Below are 16,294 nucleotides of genomic sequence, written 5' to 3' on the forward strand. Positions count from 1 at the left end.
CTTTCATCAGAGTGCTTGCTGCCACAAATAAATTGAAGGTCCAAATGGCATACACAATCCAAAATTAGAGTAAAGCTTTTCCAAAATCATAGTCTAAGATAAGGAAGAATGATGCTTATCTTGAAAGAATAAAACTGATTTAAAAAAAATACAGCTAGAAGCACGTTAAATAAACAGCATAGGACTTAGAGCCTTTTTATATTTGATTTAGTCCTCATCATACATTCACCATTAATCATTCCCCTCCCCCTTTTTCCTTCCTTTCCTTTTTTTCCCTTCATTCTTGCCTTCTTTTCTTCTTCCTCCCTGTATTCTTATATATGTTGGATTTACAGATGCATAAATAATACAAGAATAATAATTCAATAGTCAATGTCATTATGACTTCACATTTTGAACTGATTCGAGTGTGCCTGCTTTCTATTTTTCCCTCATTAGATAAGGGTCAGACCCTTTCAGGTTTTATAAATTTCTAACCACATCCATAGCTAAGACTTAACAGGCAGATGCAAATCAATTCTACTTAATACCAGAAATAAACACAGAGACTTAAGACTTGCCAAAAAGAAGTCAGAACAGTGTCCTGTCCCCTTATTGATTTTATTCTCATTAATTTTAACAAGAAGACATTATTTGCAATGATTTGTTGTTTTATCAGACCCTCATTAGTAAGTAAGAAACATTTACCTTTATTCTACAGCATTTACCTTACTTATTTACATCTTTTCTGATTAATTTTCAAAGTTGCAGTTTGAAATAGATTTATTTTATTTGGTTATGTTGACATGTAATTTTCTTTATCCTGATATCATAAAAAAAAACACTGGAAAATATGTTCAGTTGAAATAGTTGCCTATGGTCTTTCTAGAGGTTGAAGAGAAAATTTATATGTAGAATTTCCCATAAAATCTCTAAAATACATTTTTGAACAATTTTACTGATCGACAGCCAAAGGTTTATAAACCCACATGCTATTAATTTTTAAGCACCGGAGGAGAGAACAGTGATAATATGAAAAAGAAAGAACTTATTAGTTTTTAATAGACCACTGGATAGCACAGATTTTGTATCCAACTATATATCCCGGGTTTCTCACCATGCTCTTCCAAACTGCTGCTCAATAAATAATAAAAGATTAAAACCTTAAACCTGGAAAACTTAGAAAAAAATATTAGAAAATTTTATTTGAGATTATAAAAATCCTCAGATGATTTACTTGAAGAGACACCTTCATTGCCTCCATGCGCGAGGACTAATGATGGCCCGGGGCCTGGGATTGGCAAGGAGCTGTGCTGGGAAACATAGTCAGAGGTAGGTGATAAAGCAGACCCTCCACATGCCTCTCTCACTGTCACCCACATATCTTCTTACCATTTGTTACAAGAAAGTGATGGTCCATATACATATTTATATACTTGGACCGTTACGACCCTGATTTTCTCTTTTCCAGGACTAGTCTTTTTGTTCTAAGCAACCCAGTTTCTAGGCAGGGTGACTGAAATGAGTTTTGTGTCTTGAGCTTAAACAAAATAAAAGAAGATTCTAATTAAAGGAACTGCTCTGAGGCTACTGACATCTTCAGCGACAAGATTTCACAATCACGTTGGCTCTGTCTAGACCCACTCTGGCGCTCTACGCAGGCTCTTTTAATTAGGATGTCATGTCTTTAGTAACCTGATACTCATTTCTTCCCTCTCCTTCTAAAGATAATGTATTTTTGATAGTTGCTCAGATACCTATTGGAATGAGATTGGATGTGTCTTTTCTGTTGAATAAGACCTGAACGTATATTTGCCCTAGTCGCAACCAGGAGATGAAGATGAGGACTGAGTTTCAATAGGGTCACTTTTATCCACTATAATAGCAAAAGAGTAAATACGCTAAAAAAATTATTGTCTGGAAAAATCTACAAAACCAGCAGGCTGTGCATATTCTTTATGAAGCTGGGTTGTTCACTAAATATTTCATAAATTTACCTTTGATCTTACAAACAGGTATAAGGAAATGAGAAACAGGAGGCAGAGAGATAGAAAACCTCTGCCTCTCTCCCAGGACTTGGCACACTTACTAACTCACCACTGGACTGCACAATGACATGTTATTTCTAAATGCCTTGAATTGTTCGCAACTATTCTTGAAATACGGTGTCCCCACAGAGTTAAGACTTGTTTCCAGGACCCATCTCGCAGTGGGGTAGGGTATACGTTCTAGTTTAAACTCAGACATCTCTGCCTTCAGGAATCGCTCATCTTTAGCTGTGACTAGTCAGCCCTGTAATCTTAATCTCTCTAAGCCTCAGTTTCCTCCTTTACAAATAGGATAGTCATAAGATTAAGCTCATAAACTGTGATAAAAGTAAAACGTAAAGTCCTTGACATAAAGCCTGGCATACAGTGAGCATGGAATAATTTCTCTAAGATTATTACTGGCTATTGATCTTATAAAGTTTATTTTCTACTCACCAATGATGTTAATTATATGTCCATTATGTCAAAGATACCAAAAAATGTAAGACAGCAGTAAAGAAAAACTAAAGTAAATATGTTTTTAGGATGTTCCTAAAGATAGCAAAAGATAGCAACAGTAGTAAACCAGGAAAAAAAAATATTTTTTCCATCAACTACTAATGAGAAGAAAAGATAAAACGAGGGAAGGGAGAGAAGTGAGAGTTAGGGAGGGAAGAAATCAGCATTTATCAACAGGAATTATTTTCAAAATAATGTTTTTCTTAGGTAGAGGAAGTTTGTACATCTTTCACTTCAATATTTTGAGATGGATGATTGGGTTAGAAGATAAGTGTCATGTAAAAGTGCTTATTCTTTTTAACAAGGTCATTGACACATTCAGACTTTTAAGATGATATGTGGTTTATTGCTTATGGGGAAATTCATAAAAGTATTTTGACAAAAAATATGGAATAAAATTAAATTCTAATTCGTTGTGCCGTTAAAATTGTCTATGTGCCTTGTTCACCACTCAGTCTTTTCCCATCCATTTGTGGTTGTTCAGCTACTCAGTCGTGTCTGACTCTTTGCCACCCCATGGACTGCAGCACCAGGCCTCTCTGTCCTTCACCATCTCCCGGAGCCTGCTCCAACTCATGTCCATTGAGTCAGTGATGCCATCCAACCATCTCACCCTCTGTCATCCCCTTCTCCTCCTGCCTTCAGTCGTTCCCAATATCAGGGATCTGGGACCGTCCTGACCCAGGGATCAAAGCTGGGTCTCTTATGTCTCCTGCATTGGCAGGCGAGTTCTTACCACTAGTGCCACCTGGGAAGCCTTCTAACTGCATGCTGCTGCTGCTGCTGCTAAGTTGCTACAGTCGTGTCCGACTCTGTGCAACCCCATAGACGGCAACCCACTGTCCCTGTCCCTCTATCCTCTGTCCCTGGGATTCTCCAGGCAAGAACGCTGGAGTGGGTTGCCATTTCCTTCTCCAGTGCATGAAAGTGAAAAGTGAAAGTGAAGTCACTCAGTCGTGCCCAACTCCTAGTGATAGTTTTTACTATTTGCTTTCTTCTAACTTCACTATCATCTGCAGTATCATTTATCACTGCTGTGGCATTTTTCCTCTTGGTGACAGTATAAAGTTAATCCAGAATATAGGATTAACTCCAGTATATATATTAACTCTAGGTTTGGGGCTTCTCTGATAATTGTTGGATGTTTTTAAAAGATAAGTTGACTTACTTCATACTGAGTATTTATATATCTGAAGATAAGGATTAACCTCTTCAGAACACAATTATCTCTGAATTTTAATTCTAATATTAATTGTAGCCCATTCCAGAATCTTTTAACACCAATCAGTAGAAGCCTTCTGCATCTTCAGTCTATAAAACAATATCAAACAGTTGTGTCTTTTACTTGTACAAATGCAGATACCTTAGAAGACATAAGCCTTTTACCTTAGTATATGTTTTTTAAAAAATCAGTATCTAGCTGATATTAATAGCTCAAATCAACTGAGGATTTTAATTGGAAGGTCTTGAAATTTTGGAGGAGAAAGAATTTTAGGGAAGAACAAATTTTATAGAGTACTGAGTTCTCTAGTTATGGTTTAAGAGGAGAAACTAAACAAAAATTGTAAGGAGTAGAGGTGAGAACTTTGACTACTTAATTTTCAACAGAGGTTCTAAAGGTGTCTTAGTGAATAATAAACATTGTGTGTGTGTGTGTTTGTCCAAATAGTGTCCAACTCTTTGTGACCCATGGACTGTAGCCCACTGGGCTCCTCTATCCATGAAATATTCCAGGAAAGAATACTGGAGTGAGTCGCCATTTCCTTCTCCAGGGGATCTTCCCAACCCAAGGACTGAACCCGCACCTCTTGCATCTCCTGCATTGGCAAGTGGTTTCTTTACCACTGTGCCACCTGAGAAGCCCTGGCAGACATTACTGTGTAGTAACATCCCATGTAGATTGTGATGTGCCTATTTATTTCCTTTATACAGTTTACAATTGACTTATTGCTTATTCATTAGTAAAAGCTCTTTGTGGTCTAGGGATAATCCATTCTCATATGTGTTGGAGATGTTTTCAATTATATTATTTATCTTTTGATTCTATTGCTGATATATTTTCTTTAAAGACATTGAAAATATTCACTGTAATAGAACCTCTCAGCTTTTTTCAATATATCTGTGTTATCTTGGGTAAAATGTTCTTGCCTGCTTCATATCTATGTATAGATATAAATAGATATATGTATAGATAGATAAATAGCCTGACAGACATAAATAGGTAAGGAGAGAGAGGCAGAGAATCCTAAAGAAGAGCAGGACTTCCCTGGCAGTCCAGTGGTTAAGACTCTGTGTTTCCAGAACAGAGGGCAAAACAAGGTACAATCCTTGGTCAGGAAACTAAGATCCCACATGCCACATGGTGTGGCCAAAAACAAGAAAAAGGAAGCAAAAATAGAGATCTAGAGTTATGAGTGGAGTAGGAGCAGTGAGAGGGATAGGAATAGATACAGATAAAGAGCTAAGTAGAGGTATTCAGTCCTTAGGAAATTTACTCTTTGTGTAATTTTAGTAGGAGTTTATAGCCAAAATCAGTCATTTATCCACTTATTCTTATGCCCCTGTCATATGGTTTTGTTTACAGCTTTATAATGTTTTATTAACTAATAGGGGAAGTTCTTCCCTCATATTCTTCTTTTTCAAAATTTCTTGTCAATTCGTACACTCTTATATTTCCATATATTTTCAAAAATTATTTGATCAGCTAAAGCAAGCTACCTTGGAGTTTTGACTACAATTTTTTTTAATGTGTATATAGGTTGGAATTGTTTTACATCCTTCTATATAATATTGTCTTTCCCACCAGAAACGTGGTATGCCTTCCTGAATTTTAAACGTTCTTAGTTTCAAATTCTACCTCTTATTATTTAATATTAGGCTCATTAATTTTGTCCTGTAAACATTTTCTCAGTTAAATTTGGCCTAAAAATAGCTTCTTACAGGATTACTAAAAACTCTAAGAAGAAAACATTCGATGTCATTTTAGAAGATAAATTCAATGCCTAGCACTGCAGACCATCTTAGCCCCCTTTTCAAGCAAAAGAGGGAAGTGAAGAAATAGGTATAGGAAGAGCATAATTATAGGCATTTTATAAGCCACTTTCTACACTATCAACAGTATTCATTAGTACCCTATTAATACAGTGTTCAGAAACTGTACTACTTGGAATCTTTAAAATGTGTCACTATATATTTTCAGTCCTTCTTACAAAGAACCTCTAACCTCTGCAAAAAATGAAGCCGTGACTGGGATGCTGAAAAATATTGTTAGTCTTAGGCATGACAGAAATCAATACACCATATAACTTGAAGAAATGGGGAGTACAAGTTCTTAAAACAAAAAAAAACAAACGAATGGCCACCACAACAAGACCCTTTTTTTTTTGGCCCTTTAATCCAATTGGCTGGCTCATGTCCTTATTCCAGGGTTTAGAGTTTTCTCTTCACTCGTACTTACTGTTCTTTATATCCTTTATCTTCCCTCTTAAGGTGAGCTCGTGGTCTTCAGCTTCTCCTTTGGGTCTGGCCAGAATAACTTACACAATTCAAGCATCAAACCTATGCTAACCCGGGGAGCAGGACCCATCTTTAGACCAGACTTGTCCTGTCCTCCAGAGATCCATCAGCAGTCTGATCCTGTGAGTTCAGCTCTCATACCTGGAACTCCTCACTACGGTCCCATCGTCAGGAGAGACTGATGCTAAATAGACCTTTGTTACTGGGGAAATTGTCATTTTCACTATCAGTCAGTAACTAATATCAGCAAAGAAGACATATCTTGCTTATTAAAAGCCCAGCACTGTACCAGATATTACACATATTTAAGGAAACATGTAAAGAAATGGTTTACTAAATTAATTCCAATTGAAATTAAAAATATTAAAGAAGGTTAAATCTCGCTTAAGATCATTGAACTAGTTAAGTACTAACATCAAGATTGTGAGTCTGTGTTGCTGCATTTCAGTTACATTATTAAGGGTCTATTCATTAATTTAGGTAAGGATATTTAATAGGACTTTAGCATACTAAGAACTGAGAGGAGATGATATAATCAAATGCCTGCTTTTAAAAAAAGAATTTTTAAAATATTTTTTTAATGGAGACATTTTTTAAGTCTTTATTGATATTGTTACAATATTGTTTTGGGTTTGGGTTTTTTGGCCATGAAGCCTGTGGGATCTAGCTCCCTCACCAGGGATGGAACCCCAACTGTCTGCATTGGAAGGCAAAGTCTTAACCACTGGACTGCCAGGGGGTCCCAATGAAATGCCCACTTCCTGATCTTTAGTTCTGACTCTCCTGTTTCCTTACACTATATCTCCTTCTCAAGATATACCACACATATTAACAAGGTCACTGTTAGCATTATTTGCAAGTTAATTGATAGATGGAGTAAAGATTTTAAGTAACAAAAATGGATTTGTTTAGAATTGGTGAAGAGCATCTATTTTGTGGACTAATGCTATTTTAATAGAACTTTCATCTGGGACACTTGAATAATTGCTGTAGGGTATATTCATTTGCTCTTTAAGCAGATCACAATTTAGAAAGAGATTTTCACTATTGCTTTTTCGCTCTGTTCCTCATATATTTAATCTCTATACACGTAGATCTGATACTGCCTCTTTAAATATATGGCTGCACTTCACTTAGAAGTGTTTATCTGTTTATGGGGATGTTTATCTGTCAGTCAGTCAGCTAGTATTTATTGAGGGCCCACAGAGTATGTGCGTGTTTGTGAACACGAAGCTTGCAGATTATTTAATTTTAAAAAATGGCACTTGTAAATCCTGGCCGACTAACTCTATAATGAGGATAATATTGTTTCCCAAGACCTCTTCTGTGTAAATATTATTGTAACTGAGTCTTTTGGCCTCCAATACATTGATCACACTCATGTGGTATGACTCCTGTGAGAGTGACCTAATGCACGATTGCGTTTTTGTTAATACTCCTAATGTTTACTCTGTAACAGGATCACTCTCTTGCCTAGATTTGTGTTGTGAGCTCATTGAATTGCTTGCTGTAGACATACTCACACTCTGGATATCAGAATGAGAATGAGATCTAGCCTAGAAACATCTATCTGTGATTCTTTATAGCCATGTCATTGGAATAATCATTTAGCCTCACCAGACTTCAGTCTCCTTCTGACGGAAATGTTAATAGTCATCATTATATTCATATTAACAATGAACGACAGACATTTGTTAAATATTTACCATGTTCCATTCTTTGCTAAGAGTTTTAGATTGATTATTTTTAAAGAATTCTTATAATAAACCTCATTTACAAAATCACCATCATCTCCATACTTCATCCTACCCACACCTAACTTAAAACATTTCAGAGGCTTCTCCTTCCTTCAGGATAAAAGCTAAAATCCTTTACCTAGCCTCCATATTTCTATACTTCTCACTGTTTTTCACTCCTGCTGCCTTTCACTCTTTTTCTATCAGCCACACCCAGCTTGCTTGTTTGTTTACTTTCTTTTTTCATCAATTTCTTGAATACAGAGTGTTTACCTTCCTCCCATTGAAGACACACTTAGGAGGAATATTTTCAACACATACAACTAAAGCTCCATGTAGACAAAGCAGCTTCTTAAGTCAACTGGGGAAAGAATCTTACATATGTAGAAAAATCATGGACAAATCACCGCTAAGAGGCAATTCATAAACTAGGAAACGCAAACAGAAGTAAATATTATGCTCAATTTCACTAATTTTTAAGGAAATGCAAACTAAAACAATGAGATGGTATATTTGCCTTTTAGGGGTTCCTAGCATTGATGACCAGAGAAGGAAATGGCACCCCACTCCAGTATTCTTGCCTGGAAAATCCCATGGATGGCAGAACCTGGTAAGCACTGTCCATGGGGTCGCAAAGAGTCGGACACGACTGAGCGACTTCACTTTCCCTTTTCACTCTCATGCATTGGAGAAGGAAATGGCAACCCACTCCAGTGTTCTTGCCTGGAGAATCCCAGGGACGGGGGAATCTGGTGGGCTGCCGTCTGTGGGGTCACACAGAGTCGAACACAACTGAAGTGACTTAGCAGCAGCAGCAGCAGCATTGATGACAAGGAAAGAGAATTCTAATATTCTTCTCATCCACTTTCATACGTATATACTAAGATTCCAGCTATGCATCTCACAGCATTGCTTACGTATTATAAGAAAGATCTACACCACTCAGCTAAGCATAATATATGTATATATGAACACAAGAAAGAATCAGCAAATAACAGAATATTGATATATTGCTTCAAAGTATAACTGACATGACAGAGAAACCTATAAAATCAATACAACTCCAGTATTTCACATTTTTTATTATACTGGTGAAATATATAAAACCATATATGCAATAAAGGTAGAAACCAGTAAGTGTCACAACAATTCTGGAGCCAAACACTTGAGATAGTCTGCCCTCTAAAGAGAACTATCATGTTGAATACCACGCGTTTGTCACTTAACAACAAGAGTCTATGATGCAGCTGGTACATTGATATGCCACCTGCAACTGCTTGTCAAAAGCTCTAGTATGTACAGCTTGTAAATAGCATCATTCAGAGTATAATGTACAAAACTTTTATATGGAAGCAGTGAGGGAAAACAACTCACAGCTATTATACTAAGTCAAGATTAATTCAGCCCCATCATTTTTACATTTTTCACTTTGAAATAATTATAGATTCACAAAGAGTTACAAACATAGTGAAGAGGTTCCCATCCACCCAGTTCCTTTGAATGATTACATCTTATGTAACAATAGAAAACATGAAAAACAGAACATTCATTTTGATACAATATGTCTGTACCACTTTATTACAAGTGCCTTTTAAAAAGTGTATTACAGATGCAGATTCTTAGAGTTACCACAAGGTTCCATCACCACAACCATCTTACAAGAGATTTCTTTAGTCACACCCTTCTCCCTCTTCCAGCTCATGTCTAACCCCTGCTGCTAAGTCACTTCAGTCGTGTCCAACTCTGTGACCCCACAGATGGCAGCCTACCAGGCTCCCCCTTCCCTGGGATTCTCCAGGCAAGAACACTGGAGTGGGTTGCCATTTCCTTCTCCAGTGCATGAAAGTGAAAGTGAAGTCGCTCAGTCGTATCCGACTCTTAGCAACCCCATGCAGCCTACCAGGCTCCTCCATCCATGGGATTTTCCAGGCAGGTGCCATTGCCTTCTCCATGTCTAACCCCTAGCAACCTCTAATCTCTTCTCCATCTTTACAATTTTGTCATTGTGATTTACTCAATCACTTTTAACTTTAGTTCCTTGGGCATTTGTAAATGTGCATTTCTAAAGTAATGACATTTTCAAAAGTATTTCAGAACCAAGCATCACAGCTCTCAAACCTTGAGAAGGTGACAATGTTAGGTGAATTTGCCTGAAGCTTATCTAGTTTTGGTAATTTTTAAAACAATAAACTCACTCAAAATGTCAGTTGAAAATGTTGACAGTGGTAACTACTGTACTAACTAGATATACATCCTCTTATTCAGTGACCAAATCTTTTTATCGACAGATATAACTTCCATGATGAATGGATTCTATTATATCTCACTTACTAATCTATTTCCTCCAAAGACTAACCATTTATACATGCAAATCAAACATGTGTTTAGCAACTACTATGCACCTGGTGCATAATAGCTCAGACAGTAAAGAATTCACTCATATTGTAGGATCCCTGGGTTGGGAAGATCCCCTGGAGGAGGGAGGGCATGGCTACCCACTCCATTATTCTTGCTGGAAAATCCCATGGACAGAGGAGCCTGGCGAGCTACAGACCACGAGGTCGCAAACAGTCAATAGGACTGAGTGACTAAGCACAGCACAAGCACCTAATGCTGCTTTAATATTGTAGGAAGAAATGTATAGTCTTGAGGAATCTAAGATACAGATGAAGGTATTTTAAAATGTCCTATTGTTATATTGTATTTCTCTAGCCTCGTTCGTCTAGTCAAGGCTATGGTTTTTCTTGTGGTCATGTATGGATGTGAGAGTTGGACTGTGAAGAAGGCTGAGCGCCGAAGAGTTGATGCTTTTGAACTGTGGTGTTGGAGAAGACTCTTGAGAGTCCCTTGGACTGCAAGGAGATCCAACCAGTCAATTCTAAAGGAGATCAGCCCTGGGATTTCTTTGGAGGGAATGATGCTAAAGCTGAAACTCCAGTACTTTGGCCACCTCATGCAAAGAGTTGACTCATTGGAAAAGACTCTGATGCTGGGAGGGATTGGGGGAAGGAGGAGAAGGGGACAACAGAGGATGAGATGGCTGGATGGCATCACTGACTCGATGGACGTGAGTCTGAGTGAACTCCAGGAGTTGGTGATGGACAGGGAGGCCTGGTGTGCTGCTATTCATGGGGTCGCAAAGAGTTGGACATGACTGAGCTACTGATCTGATCTGATCTGATCTGATTTATGAGCACAAAGTGACCACTTCAAAATTATTGTTATATAACTGCTCATTTTAAATATTACAATGCCATGGTTCCTGAGTGGCTGATAAAATCAAAGGATGCCATGAATGCAAGCAGAAGTCTCTATTTGCTTCTGTTCATTAACTAAAGCTTAGACTATTTGCGTCCTGATTTGGACCAAAGTTCTATTCCAATTATCACTGGATTTGTAGTTCAATTAAACCTTGATAGGCTGATCCAGGGATGCATTCAATCATCCAGCACAGAAAGCTGAACTCATTTTTGCACATTCAGTACCAGATAATCCAGATTTTCTCCATGTTAATAGATATTTGGGCATGGAGAGAAAACTGCATCAATCTGTATTGGCCATATTAGTACAAAGTAACCAGTGCCAGGACTCATTTCCTATGTGTATAAGGAAGTAAGTAACTATGAAACAAATGGGCTACTCAGAACAGAGGCAATATGTTGCTTTTGTAAGTGAAAAATTATACATAATAATGACCGTGGCATATATGTGTTTGCTTTAATTGATGAGTACATTTATGAATTAATGTACATTGTAAGGAAGTTATTGGAAATATTCAGTAAATGAAATGGTATTTTAAGATATTGAGGTATGTTTTGTTGATATTGTTGTTTCTTTTGTATTTGTTTCTGTGTTTTTTTTTCTTCCAAAGATAATCTCTACAAAATAGTAGTTGAAAATATATAATTTATGTTGATAGACAAGCTTTTGATGTCCAGCTCTCATATTTATCACTTGTGTGGCCTTGAACAAGTATTCTCATTTGTAAAATTTAACACTGTTATCTCTGTTTTAGAGTGGTTATAAGAGTTAATTAGATTTTATTATGAATACTTAGCACAATACCTGGCATGGTATAAGAGTTCAATACATGTTGGTGGCTCTTATTTTACTTATTATTATAAAGAGCACAGACAAATATTTTGAGAAAAGTCTTAAAATTGATCAGAATGTAGCCTCCATTAACAGTCACAATTCTCTTTTTAGAACTTCTGTAATACTAATAATACCAATGAATATCTTAGTTTATTTGAGATCTTAGTAACTCAGTCATGTCCTGCTCTTTGTGACCTGTTGAACTGTAACCTATCAGGCTTCTCTGTCCAGAAGATTCTCCAGGCAAGAGTACTGGAGTGGGTTGCCATGCCCTTCTCCATTTTCTCCCAATTCCCCAGTAGTTTATCTGAAATTAAAGATAATGGCCAAAGAAAAGCATCCCATTTCACTTTCTCAAAGCCAACTAAAAAAAATAAAGAGGATGGAAAACAGAGGGGGAAACAACTGCAGGAAAATTTAAAAAGCACAGAGAAACCATAGACTATGACTCAGTGCAGTTCAGTTCAGTTGTTCAGCCGTGTTCTACTCTTTGCAACCCCATGGACTGCAGCACACCAGGCCTCCCTGTTCATCACCAACTCCTGGAGTTTACTAATGTCCAGTGAGTTGGTGGTGCCATCCAACCATCTCATTGTCTGTCGTCTCCTTCTCCTCCTGACTTCAATCTTTCCCAGCATCAGGGTCTTTTCAAATGAATCAGTTCTTTGCATTAGGTGGCCAAAGTATTGGAGTTTCAGCTTCAACATCAGTCCTTCCAGTGAATATTCAGGACTGATTTCCTTTAGGATGGACTGGATGGATCTCCTTGCAGTTCAAGGGACTCTCAAGAGTCTTCTCCAACACCACAGTTCAAAAGAATCAATTCTTCGGTGCCCAGCTTTCTTTACAGTCCAACTCTCACATCCATACATGACTACTGGAAAAACCATAGCTTTGACTAGATGGACCTTTGTTGGCAAAGTAATGTCTCTGCTTCTTAATATGCTATCTTGGTTGGTCATAACTTTCCTTCCAAGGAGTAAGTGTCTTTTAATTTCATGGCTGCAATCACCATCTGCAATGATTTTGGAGCCCAAAAAAATTAAGTCTGACACTGTTTCTACTGTTTCCCCATCTATTTCCCATGAAGCGATGGGACCGGATGCCATGATTTTCGTTTTCTGAATGTTGAGCCTTAAGCCAACTTTTTCACTCTCTTTTTTCACTTTCATCAAGAGGCTCTTTAGTTCTTCTTCACTTTCTGCCATAAGGATGGTGTCATCTGCATATCTGACGTTATTGATATTTCTCCCAGGATCTTGATTCCAGCTTGTGCTTCTTCCAGCCCAGCATTTTTCATGATGCACTCTGCATGTAAGTTAAATAAGCAGGGTGACAATATATAGCCTTGACATACTCCTTTTCCTATTTGGAACCAGTCTGTTGTTCCATGTCCAGTTCTAACTGTTGCTTCCTGACCTGCATATAAGTTTCTCAAGAGGCAGATCAGGTGATCTGGTATTCCCATCTCTTGAAGAATTTTCCACAGTTTGTTGTGATCCACACAGTAGATCTTAGACTATGACTGCTGCTGCTGCTGCTAAGTCACTTGAGTCATGTCCGACTCTGTGTGACCCCATAGATGGCAGCCCACCAGGCTGCCCCATCCCTGGGATTCTCCAGGCAAGAACACTGGAGTGGGTTTCCATTTCCTTCTCCAATGCATGAAAGTGAAAAGTGAAGGTGAAGTTGCTCAGTCGTGTCTGACCCTCAGCAACCTCATGGACTGCAGCCTTCCAGACTCCTCTGTTCATGGGATTTTCCAGGCAAGAGTACTGGAGTGGGGTGCCATTGCCTTCTCTGAGATTATGACTAAGAGATATCAAATCCAATGGAATTAATAGCAAATTTAAAAGGTTTCTGAAAGGATGTTGACAGCTACTGACCTTTCATATGCAGTCTCCCTATAATTAGCCAGGCCTGAAGAGCTCAAACCATGACCATACTTGCAGTAAGAATTAAGAGACTGAACAAGTACAAGCTTCATCATAGCCCTTTTCATACTAGAGAAACAGAAAGAAAAGGCAGAATGAAGAATCAAGGAAACACCATGGTAGCCTCAGCAGAAGCAGATTGCAAGTATAGAAGGAGAGGCTATGGGTGGCCGCCAACGGACTACTAGGCACTTAAATAAAGGCTATTATGTATTGAATTCATATCTTGAAGTTCTAATTCCCAATCTGACTACATTTGAAGATAGAACCTTTAGTGAGGTAATTAAAGTTAAATGAAATTATAAGGGTGGGATCCTAAGACTGTTGTCCTTATAAAAAGAGGGACACAAAGGATGTTCATGCACAAACAGTAGGCATACAGTGAGAAGATAGGTATCTGCAAATCCCAAGAGAAAGGTATTGGTAGAAATCAAACCTGCTTACACTTTGATGGATTTCTATTCCCCAGAGTTGTGAGAAATGGATTTCTGTTAAGTCACCCAATCTATGATATTCTGTTACATTCTCAATAACCAAATTTGGAACAATTGGAGTAAAAAAATAATGACAATGTTTAATTAAAATCTGTAGAATAAAATAAATATCCATAAGTCTTATTAATATAAATAAGTAATTGAGTAAATAAATGAAGTAGAAACTCTTTTTTACAAAGAGTTTCAATTAATAAATGTAGAAGTACTGAGGGGAATGTAGAATTATCGTTAGGTAAACACCACAGTTATAATTGAATCAAGCAAAATCCACCCATGGATAAAGAAGGCCATGGATGAAAGTTTGAGAAGAAATGGAATATTTGCATAACCTCAAATATCTCTCCCAAGATATTTATCAGTTTCCAAGGGAACATAGTAAACCTAGAACATAGTAAACATTGGAAAAACCTAGCAAACACCACATAAGCCGTGTGACTGAAGTTTATAGCACTAGCTATAATGCATACATTATAAAAATAATTTTCCCCTTGGTATACTGCAGTGAAAGGATACATCACTTCTGCAGTTTTCTTGCCAAAATGTAAAACCTCATTCTAATCATGAGAAAACATCAGAATTACAAAATAACTAACCATGAGATGAAAAGTACCAAGTCACAATAGAAGTGGAAAGACTCAGGAACTGTCACAGCTTAGAGAAGATGAAGGATGCAGCAACTACATGTAACTTGGGATCCTAACTGGATTATGAAAGTGAAAAGGAGTATAACGGGGAAACTAATATTTGAATGAGTCTTTAGTTCAGCTGATAAGAGCTTGCTAATGTTAATTTCCCGGTTTGATCATTGAACTATGGTTTAACATCATGGGAATCTGAAATGCACTGACATCCTCAAGGATGGTGTTGGTTTGATCACTAAGTCATGTCCGAGTCTTTTGAGACACCATGGACGGTAGCCTGCCAGGCTCCTCTGTCCATGGGATTCTCAAGGCATGAATACTGGAGTGGATTGCCATTTCCTTCTCTAGGGAGTCTTCCTGACCCAGGGATCAAACCTAAGTCTCCTGCATTGCAGGCAGATTCTTTACCAATTGAGCCACCAGAAATCTAAGTGGAGGGTGTGTATGAATTCTTTGTATTAGATTTGCAACTTTTCTGTAAGTTTAAAGTTATTTCAAAATAAAAAGGTTTTATTATAGAACAATAGGTAGATGTATTTCTAGACATTTATCTTTGAAGTTCAATAAAATAACACAGTCACTTCCTTAACAACTAATCTCTCACAATTCTACTGTAAAGACATGCTATTATTCTCAAAATAAAATCATACATAGATATATATTATATATTCACTTGCTAGGTTTAAAGGTACTAACCAAAAGCAATGTTAAAAATACCATCTTGTTTTTCTAAAACTGAAAGAAGTTACCATACTTATCTCATGCTTTTTCCTATCAAAGAGAAGATTTACTATGAAACTTGAAAAAAAGTAACTATTTTATGTTACTTTAGAACAAAGAAATAATTAGCTATCTTTTAAAAGAGCAAAATTCTTGCCCAGAAATAAAAGAAAAATTGCCCCAATAAACCCTTTATTGAAAATGTATCCTATACAGCCTCATAAATGCATGTAAACTTATACCAATCAGGATTTTTCCAATGGGATACTCTGAACCTAATGAAGAATGAAGTAGATCTGTACATTTTAAAATCAAAATCCATTGTAAAATAAAAAACAAGTCACAGTAGTGAGTATTTTACATTGCAATCTGTACTTTAAAACCTCTATAACTTATATCTGAATCTTATAAAATATCTATAACTTATAAGTTAATCTTCATAACTTATATAAGATATATATATATATATATATATATATATATATATATAGTTTTTTGGGGGGGTGACAGTTTTCTCAAAGAATCCCCAAGAAAATTTCGATAGTGGATGTTTCTAGAGAGTAGAGCTAGGGGATGGAGTCATTTTTTATATACTGCATTGCAGGAGACCCAGGTTTAATCCCTGGATGCAGA

The 16,294-nt window shown here is 37.1% G+C and overlaps 1 long non-coding RNA gene across 1 annotated transcript in view; it reads right to left on the bottom strand.

Moving 5' to 3' along the window:
• The window catches only part of LOC132345537 (uncharacterized), a 40,958-nt gene that overhangs the window by 5,997 nt on the left and 18,667 nt on the right, over nt 1-16,294 (bottom strand). The window lies entirely within an intron of this gene.

This window comes from Bos taurus, chromosome 6, assembly GCF_002263795.3.
Source record: "Bos taurus isolate L1 Dominette 01449 registration number 42190680 breed Hereford chromosome 6, ARS-UCD2.0, whole genome shotgun sequence".
Lineage (NCBI taxonomy): Eukaryota > Metazoa > Chordata > Mammalia > Artiodactyla > Bovidae > Bos > Bos taurus.